Genomic DNA, 21,911 nt, shown 5'->3' with positions numbered 1-21,911 from the left:
GGCGCACCAGACCGTCCTCTTCGGGATCCCCTGCATCATCGGCGCTCTCCATCGTCGTTATTGCTCACGCCGTCCGTCATCCAATAGGAGCGGCGTGCGAAGCGACGTGATGATGGCGGCGATGAAGAGACGCAGCAGAGACGGTCCGGGGACGCGGCAAAAGCGATGGAGTGCGACATCCAGGGCAGCGAGGAGCGGCGGGTTACAGGTGAGTACTGTATAACCTCCTATACCAGTGGTCTTCAACCTGCGGATCTCCAGATTGGTTGCGGGAATGCGGTTGGTTGTCCGGGCATGCTGGGAGTTGTAGTTTTACAATATCTGGAGGTCCACAGGTTGGAGACCACTGTCCTATACTTTACATTGCACAGAACCCTCAACATATGATGGTTTCAACTAACGATCGTTCATTTGGAACGGATTACCATCGTATGTTGAGGGACCACTGTACTCTTTTTGAGGTGTTTGTCCACCTCATAGGATAAACCCTGTTGATATTTTTATTTGATCCTTCTTTTTTCCATATAAAGTGCTTTGCTTTATACCCTGACATAAAGTGGAGTCCCCAACGAGAACTTGTAGCTTTAATTAGTTGTGCAAAAGTAAAACGTACTATCCTCTTGGTTTACTTCTTATATTGGTATATCTGTGTGATAATTGTCAGCAGTAAAAATGAGCGCAGCTCTTGTAGATAATCCTTCCATCCCCGAACAGTTGATCCATGGTATAATGGAATATGTGCATGCCCGGCTAAGTATGGACCATGATGTGAGTGAATGGATATGTCAGTTGTAAAAAGAGAATGCATGGACGTGTGATCACCACTTGGTACGGTTAGAAGACACTTAACATATATGTTTGCACTTCAGAATAGCTCAGGTAAGGACCAACAAATCTTAACTCCTTCAGAACGTATGGCGTACCTGTACGCCCTACGCTCGGTGTTTAAAACGGGGTCAAACCGTGACCCCGCATCACACCGGGTCGGTCCCAGATGCTAACAATAACCGGGACCCTGGGCTAATAGCGTGCGGCACCGATCGTTGTGCCGCGCGCTATTAACCTTTTAGACGCGGTGATCAAAGTTGATCGCAGCGTCTAAAAATGAAAGTAAACGCTTCCCGGCAGCTCAGTCGGGCTGATCGGAACATCGCGATAAAATCATGATGTCCCAAGCAGATAGGATGCGAGCAGAGACCCCTTACCTTGCTCAGTCGCGTCCGATCGGCGTTTGATTGCTCCAAGCCTGAGCTACAGGCTTGAGCAATCGAGCCCCTATCTCGCTGATCCATGCAAAGCTATGGCTTTGCAGGGATATCAGCACAGGAGATCAGTGTGTGCAGTGCTATAGCTCCCTATGGGAGCTATAACACTGCAAAAAAAAAAAAAAAAAAAGAGTGAAAAAAAAAAGTTAAATGGGTACTCTCATTAAAAAATTTTTTTTTTATTAAAGAGATTATGTAAAAAAAAAAGTTTCTAATATTTTATTTTAAAAAAATCATGTTTTATGTGTTTTTTTTTTTACGTTTGTAATCCTGGCCACTAGGTGTCACCCTATATGGCTCAGGATTACTTTTCCGCCCCTCACGTTCAGCATGTTTGGACCAACGCTGGCAGGACAGCGTGGCCCAAAACGCGCGTTTACATGAATGAGGAGAGAGAGATGCAAGGCGGGCGGAGATATTTAAATTTCGCGTGCCGTACAAGCGCTGTGCTCGTGCTCTGCCCGTTTCCTATACAGGCAGAGAGTGAGAACAGCGCTGGTTCGCGCGCGGCACGCAAACTTTAAATATCCCCGCCCCCCCTGCATCTCCCTCTCATTCATTGCAGCGCGCGAGCTGCAGGAAAGAGAGAGAAGACGGGCGGAAGCGATCCCCGGCCAGGCTTCAGATGACGTTGTGCCTGCCGGGACCGCCCACTTCCTGTCCTTGCCAGAGAGCTCAACTCTGAGCTCCTCCAGCCGTTCTAGATAAGGTAATTTCATGGGGGTTTGGGCAGAAATAAAGACAGGGATAGATGTAGTTAGTGTCAGGAACAGATGGGGAGGAGGAATAGGGAAATTTAATTTAGTGATAGCTACTCTAACAAAGGTCATTTAACCCCTTCCCTAATAAAAGTTTGAATCACCCCGCTTTTCCCATAAAAAAACAAACTGTGTAAATAAAAATAAACATATGTGGTATTGCCGCGTGCGGAAATGTCCAAACTATAAAAATATATCGTTAATTAAACCGCACGGTCAATGGCGTACACGCAAAAAAATTCCAAAGTCCAACACAGTGTATTTTTGGTCACTTTTTATATCATGAAAAAAATGAATAAAAAGCGATCAAAAAGTCCGACCAATACAAAAATGGTACCGATAAAAACTTCAGAACACGGCGCAAAAAATGAGTCCCATACCGGCCCGAACGCCGTATGTTAGAAGATGAGAATTTTAACATATAAATTTTCCTGCATGTAGTTATGATTTTTTTTGAAGTACGACAATATCAAACCTATATAAGTAGGGTATCATTTTAACCGTATGGACCTGCAGAATAAAGATAAGGTGTTATTTTTACCGAAAAATGCACTGCGTAGAAATGGAAGCCCCCAAAAGTTACAAAATTACATTTTTTCTTCAATTTTGTCGCACAATGAATTTTTTTTCCTTTTCACCATGGATTTTTTGGTAAAATTACTAATTTCACTGCAAAGAATTGGTGGCACAAAAAAATAAGCCATCATATGGAATTTTATGTGCAAAATTGATGAGGAAAAAATGAAAATGCAAAAACGGAAAAACCCTGTGTCCTTAAGGGGTTAAATATGTTGCCAGCTGTTTTTTATGCAGTATTGGAAGTTAGTACCCTCTTAAAGAAGAAAAGCATGTATTTAACCCAAATGCAGGCCCATGCATCCAAACTAGAAGCAAATTTAGAATCTGAAAAAGCAACGGTTAAGGAATTAAAATGTGAAGTTGACCGTTGCAGGGCTGCATATCATAGGTTAGAACAGGAGTCACATAAGCTGAACCTCCATTATTGTAGGCTTTAGCAAGCAGACAGACAAAGCCACACTGTAGTCAATGTTGAAAGTGAGGATGACAGTGAGAGATTCCCAGATCTGCCTAGTCTTTCTCCCCACAATATAGTCACATCACCATCACATGCTCTTAAAGCAAAATCCATCCCAGACCCCACTAGTAAAAATGCCCTAAAAAATGCTTATGGGTTAGCGTATTGGTCCCCAAATTGGAACTCTGGGGAATTTAAGCAACTGTTTTACGATGCAATGCCTATACAAATTAAATTCAGCTTAGCAAGAGATCTTGACTCTCCTTTGGACAGGTTAGTCACAGCCGCTACTTCACTGTATAATATCAGTGAGTGCAATGCCAGGGGTAAGAGAAGATACAGATGAGGCCCAGAACAGAGCGTAGCTAGCTAGGCTAGAACATAAATTGGGGTTTGAGGGGGGATAATAATGGTAATAAAAAAGGTATGCCTACAGTCCCCAGTATAACAATAGGGGTCCCCAAGATACAGGTGCTGGGATAACAGGCCCAGACAGCAAAAGGAGGGTAGGACTGAACCCTTAACCTCATCTAGAAGTCTGTCACCCAATGATAGCAAGGGAATGCCTCAAAACCAAAACAGGCCCAAATCAAAAGATCGGTTTGATAAGTTGGCAGATCAGGTGGCCAAATTAACTGAGATGGTTAATAAAATGTCCTAGGTGTCATCTGAAAACAAGCAAAATTCCTTTTTTAGCAGACCCAGCTCAGCTTTATAAAGTTTAGTTGCAGTGCTACTGACCCTAAAAGTGAGGCCAAAGAAGGGGTGTCTCAATCAATTGCCTCCTCACCTCAGAGGGAGGGGGATGTGTCTAATGATTTTTCTCTCATGCAGTCTAACCATGTAAAATCATGTGTTGATGAATCTTCTCCATTGAGTGAAACACTGATATCAGCATCAACCTATGAGCTGCTGTCTGTGAGCTGTGATGTAATCCAGACTTCCCCCTAAGGTGGGGGCTGCTGTGCGCAGTAGGAATGTCTGAGCTTCTCCAGAGGTCGTGTCTCTGCCGAGGGATCAAATCCTCAAAAAGCGTCAGATGGGTAAACACCCTAATTTCTTATGTAACCTGTTTCATGATGATGGCCGATATTATATTAATTCATTTCTCCAAGATGAACTTATAGCGACAATTAGAGGTTTACTTGATACAGGATCAAAAGCCACCATACTGTCAGTTAGTTACTTTCAGCAAATTATGGATTTGACAGTGAAGCCAAATTTTAAAGCATTCGATGGCTCCTTGATAAGTGTAGGTGGAGACGCTTTGCAGGTAAAAGGAACAGCATGATTAAAGTTTACAATAGCCACGAAAGTAATTAGACATCCCGCACGCACCGTAGATCTTCCTTATGATCGGCTGATCATAGGACTTGATCTTCTGAAAAGATTGAGTTCCGTAGTAGACTTCATCAACTAAGCAATTTGGACTCAAGTGAAGGCTCCTATTGCCTATGAATACTCTTGCAATGCACAAACCCAACGTAACTTTCATGTGGTTGAAGAGAGGCTTAATTCTGTTGAAGTTCATTTTAGGAACAACCAGATACAGATGTCACGATCCTAAAAAATGGTAATCCCGTGGAAGCTGTTAACCCCTTAAGGACTCAGGGTTTTTCCGTTTTTGCACTTTCGTTTTTTCCTCCTTGCCTTTTAAAAATCATAACCCTTTCAATTTTCCACCTAAAAATCCATATTATGGCTTATTTTTTGCGTCGCCAATTCTACTTTGCAGTGACAGTCATTTTACCCAAAAATGCACGGCGAAACGGGAAAAAAAATCATTGTGCGACAAAATCGAAAAAAAAAACGCCATTTTGTAACTTTTGGGGGCTTTCGTTTCTACGCTTTCGTTTCACTATAAAAAGTGACCAAAATACGCTTTTTTGGACTTTGGAATTTTTTTGCGCGCACGCCATTGACCATACAGCTTAATTAATGATATATTTTTATAGTTCGGACATTTACGCACGCGGCGATACCACATATGTTTATTTTTTATTTTTTTTACACTGTTTTATTTTTTTTATGGGAAAAGGGGGGTGATTCAAACTTTTATTAGGGAAGGGGTTAAATGACCTTTATTAACACTTTTTTTTTACATTTTTTTTGCAGTGTTATAGGTCCCATAGGGACCTATAACACTGCACACACTGATCTCCTATGCTGATCACTGGCGTGCATTAACACGCCTGTGATCAGCATTATCGGCGCTTGACTGCTCCTGCCTGGATCTCAGGCACGGAGCAGTCATTCGTCGATCGGACACCGGGGAGGCAGGTAAGAGCCCTCCCGGTGTCCGATCAGCTGTTCGGGACGCCGCGATTTCACCGCGGCGGTCCCGAACAGCCCGACTGAGCAGCCGGGTCACTTTCACTTTAGAAGCGGCGGTCAGCTTTGACCGCCGCTTCTAAAGGGTTAATACCGCACATCGCCGCGATCGGCGATGTGTGGTATTAGCCGCGGGTCCCGGCCGTTGATTAGCGCCGGGACCGACGCGCTATGATGCGGGATCGTTAAGGGGTTAATGGTACCTGTCACACCATAACCATCCAGAATTAAAAAGGTAACCCTGGATGGGGATGTGTTAACCATTTCGCTTCAGGGAAAATGTTCTGAAGTTGCGGACCTGACCAGGCATACTAAATCCATGGTCCGGATTGAAAAGGTAGGTGATAATTTATTGATTCTCATACAGGTGAACAATTTGGCTCGGATGGAAGGTACCTTAACCTATGTGGATGACATCCTGATCAAAAGCACGACTTTTGTGGAATACATTGTGGAACTGAGGCATGTATTGACCCAACTGAGAAGCTGGTGTGAAACTTTCTTTACAGAAGGCTCAATGGTGTCGTACCAAAGTTAATTTCTTAGGTCACAAAGTCACCGCTGATGGAATCAACCTGCAGAAGAAGGTGGAAGCAGTGACCAATACAAAGTCACCAACCAACCTGAGAGAACTGAGGACCTTCCTGGGTATGATTAACTATTCACGTAAGTTCATAGACAACTATGCAGAGATTACGAAACCTTTCTTGCAGTTGTTGAAGAAAGGCATAAAATGGTAGTGGAGCGAATGTCATGAGCAAGCAGTCAATGAGCTAAAAACCAGACTCATCCAGGCCCCATGCCTTGCTTACCCAGAAGGGGGAAACCTTTCTTTACTGAAATAGGCTTCACTGACAAGAGCATGATTGCGGTCCTTTTCCAGAAACAGGAGAACCTGAACTAGATCATCACCTATGCCAGCAAGTCCTTATCCCCGGTTGAGGCAAGATTCAATAACTGTGAAAAAGTATTATTGCAATATTTCAGGAGTTTTATCCAAGGTGAGAAAAATCATTGTGGAAACTGCACCCCAACCACTGCAATACTTGCAAAGCAGTAAAATCAGGGATTAAAATCTTTCCAACAGCAGGATAACCGCATGGACGATGTCCCTAATGGGTTGGCCATTGGAGATCAGGTACAAACAAAATAATAAGAATCCAGTTGCCCAAGGGTGAGCTGAACTTCATGATTGTACCACTGCATGCCCTAAGGATGAACCAGTGGGAAATGATTTTCTAGAGGAACAATCTTTATCTCCATACAAGATGTTTGAAGTGGAGTATTGAAAATCCTTACCCTGTGTCTATGTAGACTGTTGTTCCTACGATACCATTGTAGGAACAGAACGCAAATTGGTTGTGTGGAAATGTGGATTGTTTGGAATAAAAACTTCCCAGATGTATCTGTAGGGTATAGTATTGGTCCTAAATGTAGCCAGGTCGCAGAGCTCACCACTGTGTACAAAGCTCTAAGATGGTGTTAAAGAGTTTGTGATAATAACAGATTCTAATTATATTTGCAACAGCTTTGTGGAATACTTCCCTGGATGGAAAAGGTCCAACATGTCAAGAAGCAACAACAAGCCCGTCAAACACGGTAAGATGTTTTCTAGGATTGACGAGTTGGTTATCGCTCATGGTCTCACCATCTACTGGAAGAAGACGAGAGGCCATTCAAAATATCCAGTGAGGATCTCATCATTGGTACATTCTACAACGAATTGAAGATCCACAGAATTATCCCATTACTGTGGAAGACTGTGTAAAAGCAAAGAAGAATTAAGGATTTTGATGAAGGGTAAGTAACAATTCTCCATACAGGATGGATTATTGGTGGGAAGCTCAAAATATGGCATGGTCATCGAGGTGAGAAGTTAAGATATGAATTGTTACGGGACTATGCTTATTAGCCTCATATGTTGCAAGATGTTCGCACATATTGTCAAGAATGTTTAATCTGTCCTCAATTCCAGCCACAAGCACCCACTCATCGGGCACCGCTGATGAAAAGAGGGATGTCCATGCCATGGTCGGACATCCAAATCAACTTTTTTGGACAAGAAATCACTTCCTCCAAGGGAAACGGATATATGTTAACCGTGACTTGTCTATTCACGAAATGGGTGGAATGTTTGCCTTGCAGAACATGAAGTCAAGTGTATGTGCATCTTTACTCATTAATCATGTATTTTCCAGGTCTGGTCTTCCCCAATGCATCGAATCAGATTGCGGGAGTCATTTTACCAGTGAGGTGATGACAAAAATGTGGGAGATACTGGGGGTAAAGAAGAAGCTGCATATAGCTTAATCGGCCAGCATCCAGTAGTGAAGTAGAGCACTACAATCAATCCATTGTAAACATTTTGAAAAAGTTTGTCAATGAATTCGGTAACGACTGGATGTGAAGTTGCTTTTGGTCCTAATGGCTATCAGGGCCACCCCGTGCGCAGCAACCAAACTTTCTCCATTCGAAATGATCACAGGTAGGAAGATGGCTTTACCTCAAAATTTATTGTCCCAGACAACAGATCATAATTTGATAAATGCTTCTACAGCACATCAATATGTGGAGAATCTACGTAAATACCTTCAGCATGCTTTTGCGTTTGCCCAGAGGAATCTGGAGAAAGCCGCCATAAGCACCAAAACTTAGGAGTATCAAGTTTCTGATCAGGTTTATCTCTACAACTTTGCCCGAGATAAGGTAAAGGAAATGTTTTCCTTCATGGAAGGGATCATTGACAAATTAATGTAATCATTGACAAATTATCACGTGTAGTGTATAAGATCAAAATTCCAAAGGGGGATGAGTCTGTAGATAAATGGGTGTATATTAAATCATCTGCGTGCTTGTCATCCTGGGTCACAACTTCAGAGAATGGAAGACATACCAGATGATGGAGAGTAAAGAGATATCAAGGTTCCAGCTAAAGACAGAAATTCAGGATTGGTATCGTATACATGAATAACTATACTAACCTATCCTCATGCATTTCCTCTGTAACTAATTATCTTTTAACTAAGTTTTATATTGAGAACTTGCTCTGTTACAAGCTATGCCAATTAAAGTTTTGTGGTAGTATAGCGTCATATTTTGTAGCATGATTGATGAAGGAAAAATGGGAAGATGTATGTGCTCATATTTGTCATACAATGTCTTAATAATAGGCGGAGCCAAGATGACGACAAAAGTTGTGACCATCCTTTACATTGTCCTAATTCTGGGGAAAGAGTGCCACACAGAGCCGATCGCTGTACCAGGACCATCATCTGGGATCATGTTGCAAAACACCATGGGATTCATCCTGATGAACTATAGGGTTTTGTACGAGAAGGTCTACATGAGCTTGGATCCACACATCGCTATTGAAAGAGGGTTCAACGTCTCTGAGATTGAGTCAACAGAGAACAAGATGTGGTATGAAATGCATGTCGACTACTCCCAAGAACGAGTTACCCAGATCCTGGAACAGACGAGAAAGACCTTGACCAGAGAACAATTTTCTAGTAATCAGCGACCAAAAAGGTTCATCAGCAATTGTTGCTGCCATAATATTTGGCGTGGTAGGTGCTGTTGTATCTACCGATGTATCAGCCACCTATTCTATATCCATTAAAACACTAGAATCTGAAATCGGATCACTAAAGATAAATTTGATGTCTATTCACCCAGAGATGGAGAACCAAAAACAACACCTATCAGATTCATATTCCGTTGTGGAGGATACAATTGTTGCCACAAACTAATATTCACGGTTGTTGACACACTCAATAAATCTTCATGGAAGTACTAAAAAATGTAAACAAGAACAAATTTTTATTAAGGAATGCATTGATTCTCATACCCAAGTTTATCAAGATGAGGTCCAAAGTGGAATGCAAGATTTGAGGGAAGGACACATTCCCCTCTACTTTGTGTCGTATGATGTCATACGCAAAATGTTACAGAAAGTCAGCGATGCGAAAGTAGAAGACATTCAATTGAACTTAGCCTTCAATATGGGAATTGCCATTCCATTGTATAGCGATCCCGGAAAAATGGAAATTTGTTTTCTTCTTTCCATCCCCTTTGTTACCGCGAACAATGTATAATTATGAAAAGGGTTCATGATTTGGGACCCTGGAAAGACAATATCCATATCAAGATCTAAACCCCTGACAGTGGCTAGGGATGAGCAAATCGAATGTGACGAATATGAATTCGTTACCAATTTCAGGAAAAATTTGATTCGCAACTAATGCAAATGTCGCCTCAATTCTATCACGTGAATTGCTTAATTAAACTCCATTTAATGCGGTCCAGGCTCCAGGGCATCTAAAATTGCGGATCCACATGTGAGGACATGGGGCAAGGTATCCTGGGAAGGTGGGAACAAGGTTAGCTGAGATGACCTTGAATCACATGCAAACTATCACCAGCCAGTCACCCTGTGATGTCACAGTCCTAAATAATCAGCAGCCATATTGCGGCTAGTCACTTCAGCCTTTCACTGCAGAGAGATAGGGACAGACAGCGCTGGGTGTGGCACAGAAAAGCTTTTTTCCAGCAGCGATTCACCTCATAGTCAAGTCAGCGTTCTGTTGCACAGAGAGAGGGCGAAGAGGGCAGTGTGTGTTTCACAGAAAAGCATTCTTACTGCAGCGATTTATCTCCCTGTCACTGTCTACAGCGATCTATTACAGAGAGCAGTGTGTTGCACATAAGAACAGCAGCGATTCAGCTCCATCACAAATCCTGCCTTGAACCACTGATAGGGAAGGGAGTGAGATTGAGAGAGAGAGTGCAATTTTGGGTGTAGTACACAGCGACTGGTGTGTACTGCTGGTGTTGTGCACAAATACTTTTTTAAATGGGCACTGTCACCAACTTTTTTTTTTTGATATGTTGTAGTACTTATGTACTACAACATATCTCTAATATACTTTTATTATTTTATTTTTTATTAAAATTGTTTTATTTACAATTGAAAACCGGCCACTAGGGGGTCTCTCTCCTAGTGGCCGGCTGCAGCCTGGCGTGACGCCTGAAAAAGGACAGATACGGCCGGGCATCTGTCCTTTTTCATTCAGCCTGCGCTCGCTCCCTGCCTGTCAATCAGACAGGCAGGGAGTGAGCACATTGGATCCCCGGCCACTGGCTGGGAGGCCACTCCTCCCGCACATCGCCGCCTCGTCACTGCCGCTGTCCTTGCACGCCCGCTGCCAGACTCTGCAGTAAGTGTAAAGGGGGGGAGACGGAGGGGACGGGCTAGCGCCGCATGTAACTAATAGTTTATCTACGCAGGGTGCCTCCAGCTGTTTCAATACTACAACTCCCAGCATGCCCTGACAGCCAATAGATGTCAGGGCAAGCTGTGAGTTGTAGTCATGAAACAGCTGGAGGCACCCTGTGTAGATGAACTAAGGGCGGAAGTCCCCCCCATCAGTGACGTGGTGCCTGCTGGGGAAGTCTGCCTGGTAGTGAGCACACTGCCAGGCAGACAAAAAGCATTTTTAATATAGTAAAAATAAAAATTAAAAGCAGGGAGGGTGTTAGGGATAGATTGGCAATAGGCAGGGACAGAAAAAAAAATAGGAAGGTGGGAGCTACCCTTTAAGCATACTGGAGTGGATTTTTCGGCCTTCATAAGTGCATAGCACATACCTACATCTAAGTGGTATACTATTTTGTTCCTGTTAAAGTCTCAAGGGTCTGGATACTGTAAAAGGTCAGGCAAAAATACTCACCGGCAGGCATACACATACTTTTTTTTAAGTGTACTGTAGTGCATTTTTCTGCCCTCATAAGTGCATACCACATACGTACATCTAAGTGGTGTACTATTTTGTTCCTGTTAACATCTTAAGGACTCAGGGTTTTTCAGTTTTTGCACTTTCGTTTTTTCCTCCTTACCTTTTAAAAATCATAACCCTTTCAATTTTCCACCTAAAAATCCATATTATGGCTTATTTTTGCGTCACCAATTCTACTTTGCAGTGACAGTCATTTTACCCAAAAATTCACGGCGAAACGGAATAAAAAATCATTGTGCGACTTGGGGGCTTCCGTTTCTACGCAGTGCATATTTCGGTAAAAATGACACCTTATTATTCTGTAGGTCCATACGGTTAAAATGATACCCTACTTATATAGGTTTGATTTTGTCGTACTTCTGGAAAAAATCATAACTACATGCAGGAAAATTTACACGTTTAAAAATTTCATCTTCTTACCCCTATAACTTTTTTATTTTTCCACGTACAGGGTGGTATGAGGACTCATTTTTTGCGCCGCGATCTGATTTTATCGGTACGATTTTTGTTTTGATCGGGCTTTTTGATCACTTTTTATTAATTTTTTAATGGTATAAAAAGTGACCAAAAATAAGCTTTTTTGGACTTTGGAATTTTTTTTGCACGTACGCCATTGACCATGCGGTTTAATTAATGATATATTTTTATAGTTCGGACATTTAAGCATGCGGCGATACCACATATGTTTATTTTTTTTATTTACACTGTTTTATTTTTTTTAAGGGAAAAGGGGGGTGATTCAAACTTTTATTAGGGAAGGGGTTAAATGACAGTGACCTATAGGGACCTATAACACTGCACACACTGATCTCTCATGCTGATCACTGGCGTGTATTAACACGCCTGTGATCAGTGTTATCGGCGCTTGACTGCTCCTGCCTGGATCTCAGGCACGAAGCAGTCATTCGTCGATCGGACACCGAGGAGGCAGGTAAGGGCCCTCCCGGTGTCCTGCAAGCTGTTCGGGATGCCGCGATTTCACCGCGGCGGTCCTGAACAGCCCGATTGAGCAGCCAGGATACTTTGACTTCAGACGCGGCGGTCAGCTTTGATCGCGATCGGTGATGTCCTGTATTAGCCGCGGGTCCTGGCCGTTGATAGTCGCCGGGACTGACCTGATATGATGCGGGGACACCGCGTGACCCCGCGGGAGCCGTCGGAGGACATAAATATACGTCCTGCGTCGTTAAGGGGTTAAAGTCTCAAGGGCCTAGATACTGTGAAAGGACAGCCAAAAGTACAAACCTGCTGCTGTTCTAGACCAATACTGTTTTAACCCCTTAAGGACTCAGGGTTTTTCCGTTTTTGCACTTTCGTTTTTTCCTCCTTACCTTTTAAAAATCATAACCCTTTCAATTTTCCACCTAAAAATCCATATTATGGCTTATTTTTTGCGTCGCCAATTCTACTTTGCAGTGACATTAGTCATTTTACCCAAAAATGCACGGCGAAACGGAAAAAAAAATCATTGTGCGACAAAATCGAAAAAAAAACGCCATTTTGTAACTTTTGGGGGCTTCCGTTTCTACGCAGTGCATATTTCGGTAAAAATTACACCTTATCATTATTCTGTAGGTCCATACGGTTAAAATGATACCCTACTTATATAGGTTTGATTTTGTTGCACTTCTGGAAAAAATCATAACTACATGCAGGAAAATTTTTACGTTTAAAAATGTCATCTTCTGACCCCTATAACTTTTTTATTTTTCCATGTACGGGGCGGTATGAGGACTCATTTTTTGCGCCGTGATCTGAAGTTTTTAACGGTATGATTTTTGTTTTGATATGACTTTTTGATCACTTTTTATTCATTTTTTAATGTTATAAAAAGTTACCAAAATACGCTTTTTTGGACTTTGGAATTTTTTTGCGCGTACGCCATTAACCGTACGGCTTAATTAATGATATATTTTTATAGTTCGGACATTTACGCACGCGGCGATACCACATATGTTTATTTTTATTTTTTTTTACACTGTTTTATTTTATTTATGGGAAAAGGGGGGTGATTCAAACTTTTATTAGGGAAGGGGTTAAATGACCTTTATTAACACTTTTTTTTTACTTTTTTTTTGCAGTGTTATAGGTCCCATAGGGACCTATAACACTGCACACACTGATCTCCTATGCTGATCACTGGCGTGCATTAACACGCCTGTGATCAGTGTTATCGGCGCTTGACTGCTCCTGCCTGGATCTCAGGCACGGAGCAGTCATTCGTCGATCGGACACCGAGGAGGCAGGTAAGAGCCCTCCCGGTGTCCGATCAGCTGTTCGGGACGCCGCGATTTCACCGCGGCGGTCCCGAACAGCCCGACTGAGCAGCCGGGATACTTTCAGTTTCACTTTAGAAGCGGCGGTCAGCTTTGACCGCCGCTTCTAAAGGGTTAATACCGCACATCGCCGCGATCGGCGATGTGTGGTATTAGCCGCGGGTCCCGGCCGTTGATTAGCGCCGGGACCCATGCGATATGATGCGGGATCGCGGCGCGATCCCGCTTCATATCGCGGGAGCCGGCGCAGGACGTAAATATACGTCCTGCGTCGTTAAGGGGTTAAGCGTAGTGAAGCGTATTGTACTCCCTCATATACACACTAAGTATGTCAGAGAAGTGCCAGGACATACACAGAGAAGTGGTAGAGCCCTAAATTCATCAGGCGCAGACTAGGGGCGAGTGGCAGCAGGAGTCGCAGCGAGAGGCCTGATCTCCCGGTATCAGCTGGCGGTCGTGTCTCGACCAGCAACCCACCTGCTGTCATCGTTTGGTTAACACGGTCATCCACTTCATCATATCTGATACCCCAGTCAACAGTCAGTGGGTTCCTCAGACACAACCCTCAGTTGGCATGGTCTGGGAGCAGTTCCTGTCCTCCCATTGCCTGTCCTATGCTGTTCCCTCCCCTACAGAAGTATCTTATGCTGTGGGTTTAGCTCCACTATTCAATGAGGACGATCTAGAGGTCAGCTTTTCATCAAGCATCCGGAGGAGGTTAACATAGCCACATGCAAGATGTGTCGGCAGAAGGTGAAGCGTGGCCAGGGTCCCAATGTTGGCACCATGGCCCTGCGTCAACATATGCTGCGCCACCATAAAGCGGCCTGGGAGAACCATGCCTCCGATGTGGTGGTCCAGCCTTCTGCATCACCCAGTGGCACGCCGATCCATGTTTCAGCCAGCCAAGGCTCCACCACCTCAGCCGAAGAGAGCTGTGTGTGTTAAACCCTCTGTTGCTCCAGATGCTCCTCCTACTTTGAGTCAGTCATTCCGCCAGCAATCCATCGGCGGAGACATGTCCAAGAGACAACAGTATAAGCCCACTCATCCAATGGTGCAGAAGCTGAATGTGTTCCTGTCCAAAGTTGCTGGTGCTGCAGTCCCTCCCTTTTCAAGTGGTGGACTCTGCACATTGAGAGAACTGATGGCTTGTGCCAAGCCGAGGTGGAGAGTCCCAAGCCATCATTTCTTTGCAAAGAAGGCAGTACCAGCCCTGCACAATTTTGTGGAACAGAAGGTGGGCCAGTCCTTGAGGCTGTCGGTGTTTACCAAAGTGCACGGCAGCACCGATGTCTGGAGTTTAACTATGGTCAGGGACAATACATGTCCTTTACGGCCCACTGGGTGAATGTGGTTCCTGCACAGCCACAACAGCAACATGGACAGGTCATGCTGCTTCCTCCTCCACGCTCTCAGGACATTGGTCCTGTGACAGTGCGACTCCGCCTCCTCATCCTCCACTGTGTCCTCAGCCTCCACTGCATGGACAAGTCTCAGTGCCCCTTTAGCATACCATGTGTGCAGGGCACGGCGGTGTCAGGCTGTTCTTAAATGGTTTGCCTTGGGGAACGGAGCCACACAGGGGAGGAACTGCTCCACGAAAACTGGAAATGGGAACCAAGTTGACTGACAACGGGAAGAACATCTTGTCTGCGTTGTGATAAGGGAGGCTGAGCCATGCGCCCTGCATGGCACACGTGTTCAATCTGGTTGTCAAACGGTTCCTGAAGTGTTCCCCCCATTTGCAAGACATCCTAACAATGGGAAGAAAACTTTGCATGCACTTCATCCACTGGTACACGGCAAAGCACACCCTCCTTGAGCTGCAGCGTCAGAAAGGTATCCCCCAACATAGTCCGATTTGCGACGTTGCCACACGTTGGAATTCCACCCTCCATATGTTGGACGACTATATGAACAGAGAAAAGCCATTACCGATTTCTTGATGATCCAAGCGGATAGGGGGGACTCCCCTGTACTTCAATGTCAACCAGTGGCAGCTCATACGTGGCACCTGCCATTTGCTCAGGCCCTTTGAGGAAGCCACATTATTTGTCAGTCGCCAGGATTACAGGATGAACGACGTCATTACACTGCTTTATTTCCTACAACACATGTTGGAAACTATGGCTGGTCAGGACACTGGAGACGTGGCGCCTACATCTCACAGCCCCATGAGCCCTATGGTGGCTGAACTGGAGGAGGAAGGGCACAGTGGAGCACAGTTTAGGTTTCGCCAAATGGGCGGTTTTTCTAGTCATCTGACAGGAGAGGAGGAGCAGCCAGAGGAGCTAGGGGGTTATGAGGAAGGCGAGACAGAGGACCCAGACACACCTTGGCAGTATGCAGTGGAGATGGAGGCACGGAGTGCCTCCGAGTCACTTGCACGCTCAGTTGCTTGCGTAGTGACCGCCGAATTGTCACCATTCGGCAGTGGGATGGCTTCTGGCTCTCCACCTTATTGGACCTTCGCTTCCAGCACAAAATGGGGGCCTTTTTTTTACACCCACTGAGAGGGAGGACAAACTAACTTACTACAGAGACATCTTACGCAGTCAGTTGGCCGATGCCTATCGGCGCCATCGTCCATTCTCTTGCAGGTCTGACTCGGGGGGCCCTCTGCGCTCACCTTCCACTGCCATGGCTGCTGGGGAGAGGTGGGGTGGCAGGACCAGGACCAGTACCAGCTCCATCAGCAGCAGCCTGAGTATACAGTCGCTGATGAGTACCTTTCTTCACCCACATAGTGAAGCTACTCATCAGCAGCAGGTAGACCTGGAGCAAGACCTGAACCAGCCCATGGTGGCATACCTTGACATGCCTATGCCCACACACCTTGAAGCAGTGCAGTGAAACAGAGGGCTTTTTATACCGACAATGATTGAAAACAAAATGGTGGCAGGGTCAAAGGTCAGAGTGGTAAACACATCAATAACAATATAGGATGCAGAAAGTAAAAATTGGATGCTTCATTCATCTTTTATACCTATTATTTGTGCAAGGTAATTGGTGGTAAAAGAAAGGAAATACACTTTAATTAATAAGATGTAAGGGAGATTTGTTTCTTTGTCCGGTTCGTGGTCTAAAAGGAGGCTTGGTGCGCACTCTGATAGAAATCGCTGTGCGCTCTACGGCAAGTAAACAGGAGCCGCGTGTCTCCGCTCTGTTAGTAAACAGAGAGGAGATGCGGCGTGAAGGTTGCTGGGGATGCGTCGCGAAGGAGCGGGTCCCTGAAGATATAATGTTACAGAGCGAGTGCGCAGCTTTGCACTGCTCTGTGCGTGTATTGTAAGGGGAAAGAGAAACAGTGATTGTCCTGTGAAGAGGGAAACTTGGCAAAGAACAATTAGTGTATGATTGTTAAAAGGAATGAGTGCAATAAATAATTAATAAAAGGTACAGTTTGGCTGTAAGTATACACGGAACTGGCTATATTAATATAGAATAAATAGGGATGGTAAAGCATAGCTAATAATGACAATTGGTTTGAGAATAGGAAATTAAAAGAATGGGGAGTTAAAAGGAACATAGTGCACCTGGATATAGAGTGCATAAATAGATTATAAACATATATGAATATAATTATAATATTATAGGAATAGGGAAATAAAAAGGAGCATAGTCCACATGAAAATAGATCATTTAATAAATAGGATAAATGTAGGAATAGGGCAACGGATATATATGTATAACACATAGGTAACTCTTAAATATGTAGTGAATAAGTAAATAAATAAAAATAGTTAATGGAATGTATAACAATCAATAATATATATGGAGAATAGAAACATATAGATATATAAAAAACTATAAAAAAAATACATGAAAGATTATATATAAACCCTGCACAACCATATTTAACTAGATAAAAAAATATTCACAGGTTGCTCTCAATGAATTTGTTTAAACCCAAGGGCTGCAGTGTGCATAATTAAAAAAATCCAAAAGTTTTCACGTTGTCTAAGCATATTAAATCGCTGAGGAACATCTTTGTTAATCTGTTCAATGGCTAAGACACTGAAGTCCGTGAAATTGCCCTCCTGGTGTGTGTAAGCGTGGCGCGACACACTATGAAGCTGGTATCTAAGTGTCACATTACTGCGGTGTTTGTTGATCCGGTTTCTTAAGCACTGCGTTGTGCGGTCTACTTATTGCAGGCCGCATGTGCATTGCAAGAGATATATGATGTACTGGGATTCACAGGATATGTGCGATTTAATGGGTAAGGTTTCTTTGGTGACCTCAGAATGAAATTCCATCATCATATGTATTAAATTGGAACAACATTTGCAGTGCACATGGTTAGACTTAAAGCAGCCATTTTTTTTTTGTAGAAAATTGGAAGAGGGTTTCTTCTGCAGAATTTTCAGATTACTTGGAGCAAGTATATTTTTTATAGAGCGTGCTCTTCCTAAATTTATTAGTGGCTTCGGGGAAGGGTTTTTGTAAAAAAAGGATCGTTCAAAAGGATATGCCAATGTTTGGCAAGTATAGATGTAATATCCTTATTATTTTTGGAATAGGTGGTAATGAACTTACAGCATCATTTGTCTTTAGATTTTAGAAGTTGTCATTATAAGAAATGACAGTTGATACATCTAAATAGCTATTGCTGTCCACCTTTTTTTTTTTTTAAGTCTGTATTAGGAACATTGTCCTCAGTATGAAAAACACAAACCTCTAAAAATTCTGCATCATTTGAATAAAATTCATGTGTAAAAGTGAGTATTGATGTGTTTACCACTCTGACCTTTGACCCTGCCACCATTTTGTTTTCAATCACTGTCTGTATAAAAAGCCCTCTGTTTTACTGCACTGTACAAATCTGTCAATCTGAAGAAGGGGTGCTAACCCCAAAACGCGTTGTTGTTGTGAACCAATAAAGCTTGAACTTTATCCACTTCCATGACTTGGCTGTGAGATCTCTGGACTTCTGAGCGCCTGGGTGAAGGTGATTTTTTCCTTGCTATACAGTTTACCTACAGGATTCCCATCTGGACCTATCCTGGGACCTGCAGGCCTGCACAGAATCCTCGTTCTTAAACTCAGATTGAGGTTACATGCGTATTTAATATACGCTCCAGGTGAGCGGCCATCCATTAGACCCCCCCACCTATCCCCACTTTTTTGTAGGGTGCAATTTGCTTCCTAGGGTAATGTACTAGGCGCCTTCTTGGGCCTTCTTTTTTTCTCTCCATTTAGAAACTTGATTTGTGGCCACAACTAGCAGAGTTTGCCCTGGAAAAGCTGTCCTGCCTGGCCAGTATTGTGCCATCATAGTGGGTGTTTAGTGTGGTGGGGGCCATAGTAACCCCAAGGAGAACTAGTCTGTCCACAAAAATTGTGGAGACTGACCTTTGTAAGGATGAATCAGGCCTGGATCAGCCAGGATTTCCACCCACCAATGCCTGATGCATCAAAGTAGACTGACCATGGTGCCACACCAACACTTCACAAATATGGAAAGTGGAAAACAGATTTAAGGCGCTGTTCCCCAGTAAAACATTCCTCTGCATCAGACCGTTTTTCCCCCACCTTCGTCACAGGGTACTGGTATTGCCACCCACCCACTCCTGTCACCAGGTCACTTTAAGGACTGCCACCTCCAAGCTGTCTCATTTAGCCACATGTTCTCCTCATACTGCCACAAACTCTAGGCTGTCATTCAGCCACTATATGGTCTCCTTATGATGCTGCAAACTCCAGGCTGTGTCATTCAGCCACCATATGGTCCTTGCATGCTACCGCCACCTCCAGGATGTGTCATTCAGCCACTATATGGTCTCCTCCTGCTGCTTGTACATTACTTAAACATTTTTAAAAGTAGCACTAGCTACCATAAATCTTCAATTTAAATTTGAAAATTCATCTTTTTGTCTTAGGGATTGTGATGCCCTCTGGTCTCCTTCTCATGCTGCCGCCAACTCCAGGCCGTGTCATTCAGCCACTATATGGTCTCCTCCTGCTGCTGGAACATTACCTAAACATTTTTATGGTAGCACTAGCTACCATAAATCTTCAATTTAAATTTGAAAATTAATTTTTTTTATCTTAGGGATAGTGAGGCCCTATGGTCTCATAGGGCCTCCAACTCCAGGCCATGTCATTCAGCCACTATATGGTATCCTCATACTGATGCCACCTCCAGGCTCTGTCTGCGACAGTGATTCTAATAGCAATGCCTCTGATCTGCATGTCATACTTAAAACAGTATTATTTCACTAACCCAGCACACACCCTATGCGTGTTGCAGCAAGGCAAAGTGTTCTACACTCCTATTGAGGCTCTCTGTAGGGCAGAAATTGCCATTCTCAATAGGAATTCACTGCGAATAAATTCGAATCCAATCGTCAGAATTGAATTTTTCTAAAATTCGCTCATCTCTAATTGTGGCCTATCAACCTTGCAAACCAGACTGGCTTTCTGTCCTGATTCTGGGCAATTGTGTACCATTCCGGGACAATAATTACCAGTGCGATGGCGATCCTTTCAATTATGATGCCACCAATGCCCTATGTGGATGGGAATACGAAAAACACTGGTCGGAAAAGTACCATGTGACCATGTCCAAAATTGAGGAGGACAATACAGTAAACGTTGTTTTGATACAGAACAAGTGGCTCGTGAGCACACGTTTACCAAATATGACCGTTTTTTCAAAGGTTATTGGACTGCCTTCTCCTGTCTCTTATAAAAGTACCCCGTAACTCTAGAATTACAATTGGAAATTGGACTCTATATCCTGTCGAGTTAGAGGACATCGATGGGGAAGTGGAGAGCATTGATGCCTTCCAAACCCAGAAGATTGACATTAATCATGATTTCAAATTTCTTTTGGATCACAAACCTAGTCATACAGCCTGAATGGTCATTCGAAAAGATAATGCCACTATAGACACCCTTCAGTATTCTACAATGGACAATGCCATACTAAACCCTTCTATTTAGGTATGGCGGGTCGATTACGTGTGGAGCATATTGATGATTATCATTCTTGGATGGTTGTGTTTAATAACAGTCAAGATGGTACGATGGAGGCAATTTTTCAGAAAGACTTTAGCAAGGTTCTGGCTTGAACATCACAAATCGAATCAAGATGCTATGATTATTGATGAATTGGTATGAAAAGCCCTTTGTAAGCGTTCCAATCTAATACATTTTTATATTCAATGATTTTATTGTAACAAAGTGAGATTTTGTCGGGCGTTATATAAATATAAATCAATATATCATTTTATTTTGCTTATGGAATCCCTAGCTCATGGCTCTGAAGCCAGAATTTTCCTGTTTTCTGTCAGGCCTTGGTATAATACTGACCTCACCTTTTTGCCCTCTGTTCAAAGGTAGACAGAGACTAAAACTTGTTTACGAAGAGAGTAAAAAAAACTATGGAAATCCTAGTCCAGATGTATAAAAACTTAAACCCAAAAAGCTCTCAGGTGTGTATTTTAACAGGTTACTTAAAAAGTGCATGTTTGTGTATATAATCCTGTATAATATGGTCTCCTTGGGTGTAATTGATTGAAGTTTATATATATAATTTATATATTATACACACACATACATCCTGCCGTATTCAGGGCAACTCTGCTGCCCCCGTGTTGTCCAGGTGATATAGTAATTGGTGTTTGGTAGAGAGCCATTTTGTGGCCAAATCTGTGTATTGCATACAATATAAATATATATATATTTTGTTATATGGTTTTGTGTCGATTATTTTAACTGCATTAATATTGTGTAATATAATAGATAATTTTTATATTTTATCTAACTGTTAGTAGTGGGTTTTACAATTGCACAACAATAAATTACCTACAAATGTACTCTTTTTTGAGGTGTTTTTTTTAACCTCTTAAGGATTCAGAGCGTACCTGCACGCCCTGCGCCTGGTGTTTAAAACGAGGTCATGCCGTGACCCCACATCATACAGCCTTGGTCCCGGCTGCTAATGATAGCCAGGACCCTGGGCTAATAGCGTGTGCCACAGATCGTTGTGCCGCTCGCTATTAACCCTTCAGCTCGCTATTAACCCTTTATCGCCACGTACAAAACAAAAGTAAAAGCTTCCGGGCTGATTGGGGCTATCACGATAAAATCGCGATGTCCCGATCAGCTAGGACACTAGCGGAGACCCCCTTACCTTGCTCTGTCGCGTCCGATCAGCGTTTGATTGCTCCAAGCCTGAGCTACAGGCTTGAGCAATCGAGCCCCTAGAACGCTGATCCATGCAAAGCTATGGCTTTGCAAGGATCAGGGTAAAAGATCAGTGTGTGCAGTGTTATAAAAATAAACATATGTGGTATTGACGTGTGCGTAAATGTCCGAACTATAAAAATATATAGTTAATTAAGCCACACGGTCAATGGCGTACACGCAAAAAAATTCAAAAGTCCAAAATAGCGTATTTTTTGTCACTTTTTATATCATGAAAAAAATGAATAAAAAGC

At 43.2% G+C, this 21,911-nt stretch overlaps 1 protein-coding gene across 1 annotated transcript in view; it reads right to left on the bottom strand.

The window, feature by feature from the left end:
* CALML4 (calmodulin like 4) overlaps positions 1–4,634 on the bottom strand; it is a 45,296-nt gene extending 40,662 nt beyond the window's left edge. The window contains exon 1 of the mRNA XM_056571631.1: positions 3,801–4,634. The gene's annotated coding sequence lies outside the window, so the exon portion shown is untranslated. The remainder of the gene's footprint in view (positions 1–3,800) is intronic.
* Positions 4,635–21,911: the final 17,277 nt, after the last annotated feature.

The sequence above is a fragment of the Hyla sarda genome, chromosome 4, assembly GCF_029499605.1.
Source record: "Hyla sarda isolate aHylSar1 chromosome 4, aHylSar1.hap1, whole genome shotgun sequence".
In the NCBI taxonomy this organism is placed as follows: domain Eukaryota; kingdom Metazoa; phylum Chordata; class Amphibia; order Anura; family Hylidae; genus Hyla; species Hyla sarda.
The sequence above is the reverse complement of the archived record's forward strand: the minus strand, read 5'-3'. Positions and strand labels throughout refer to the sequence as shown.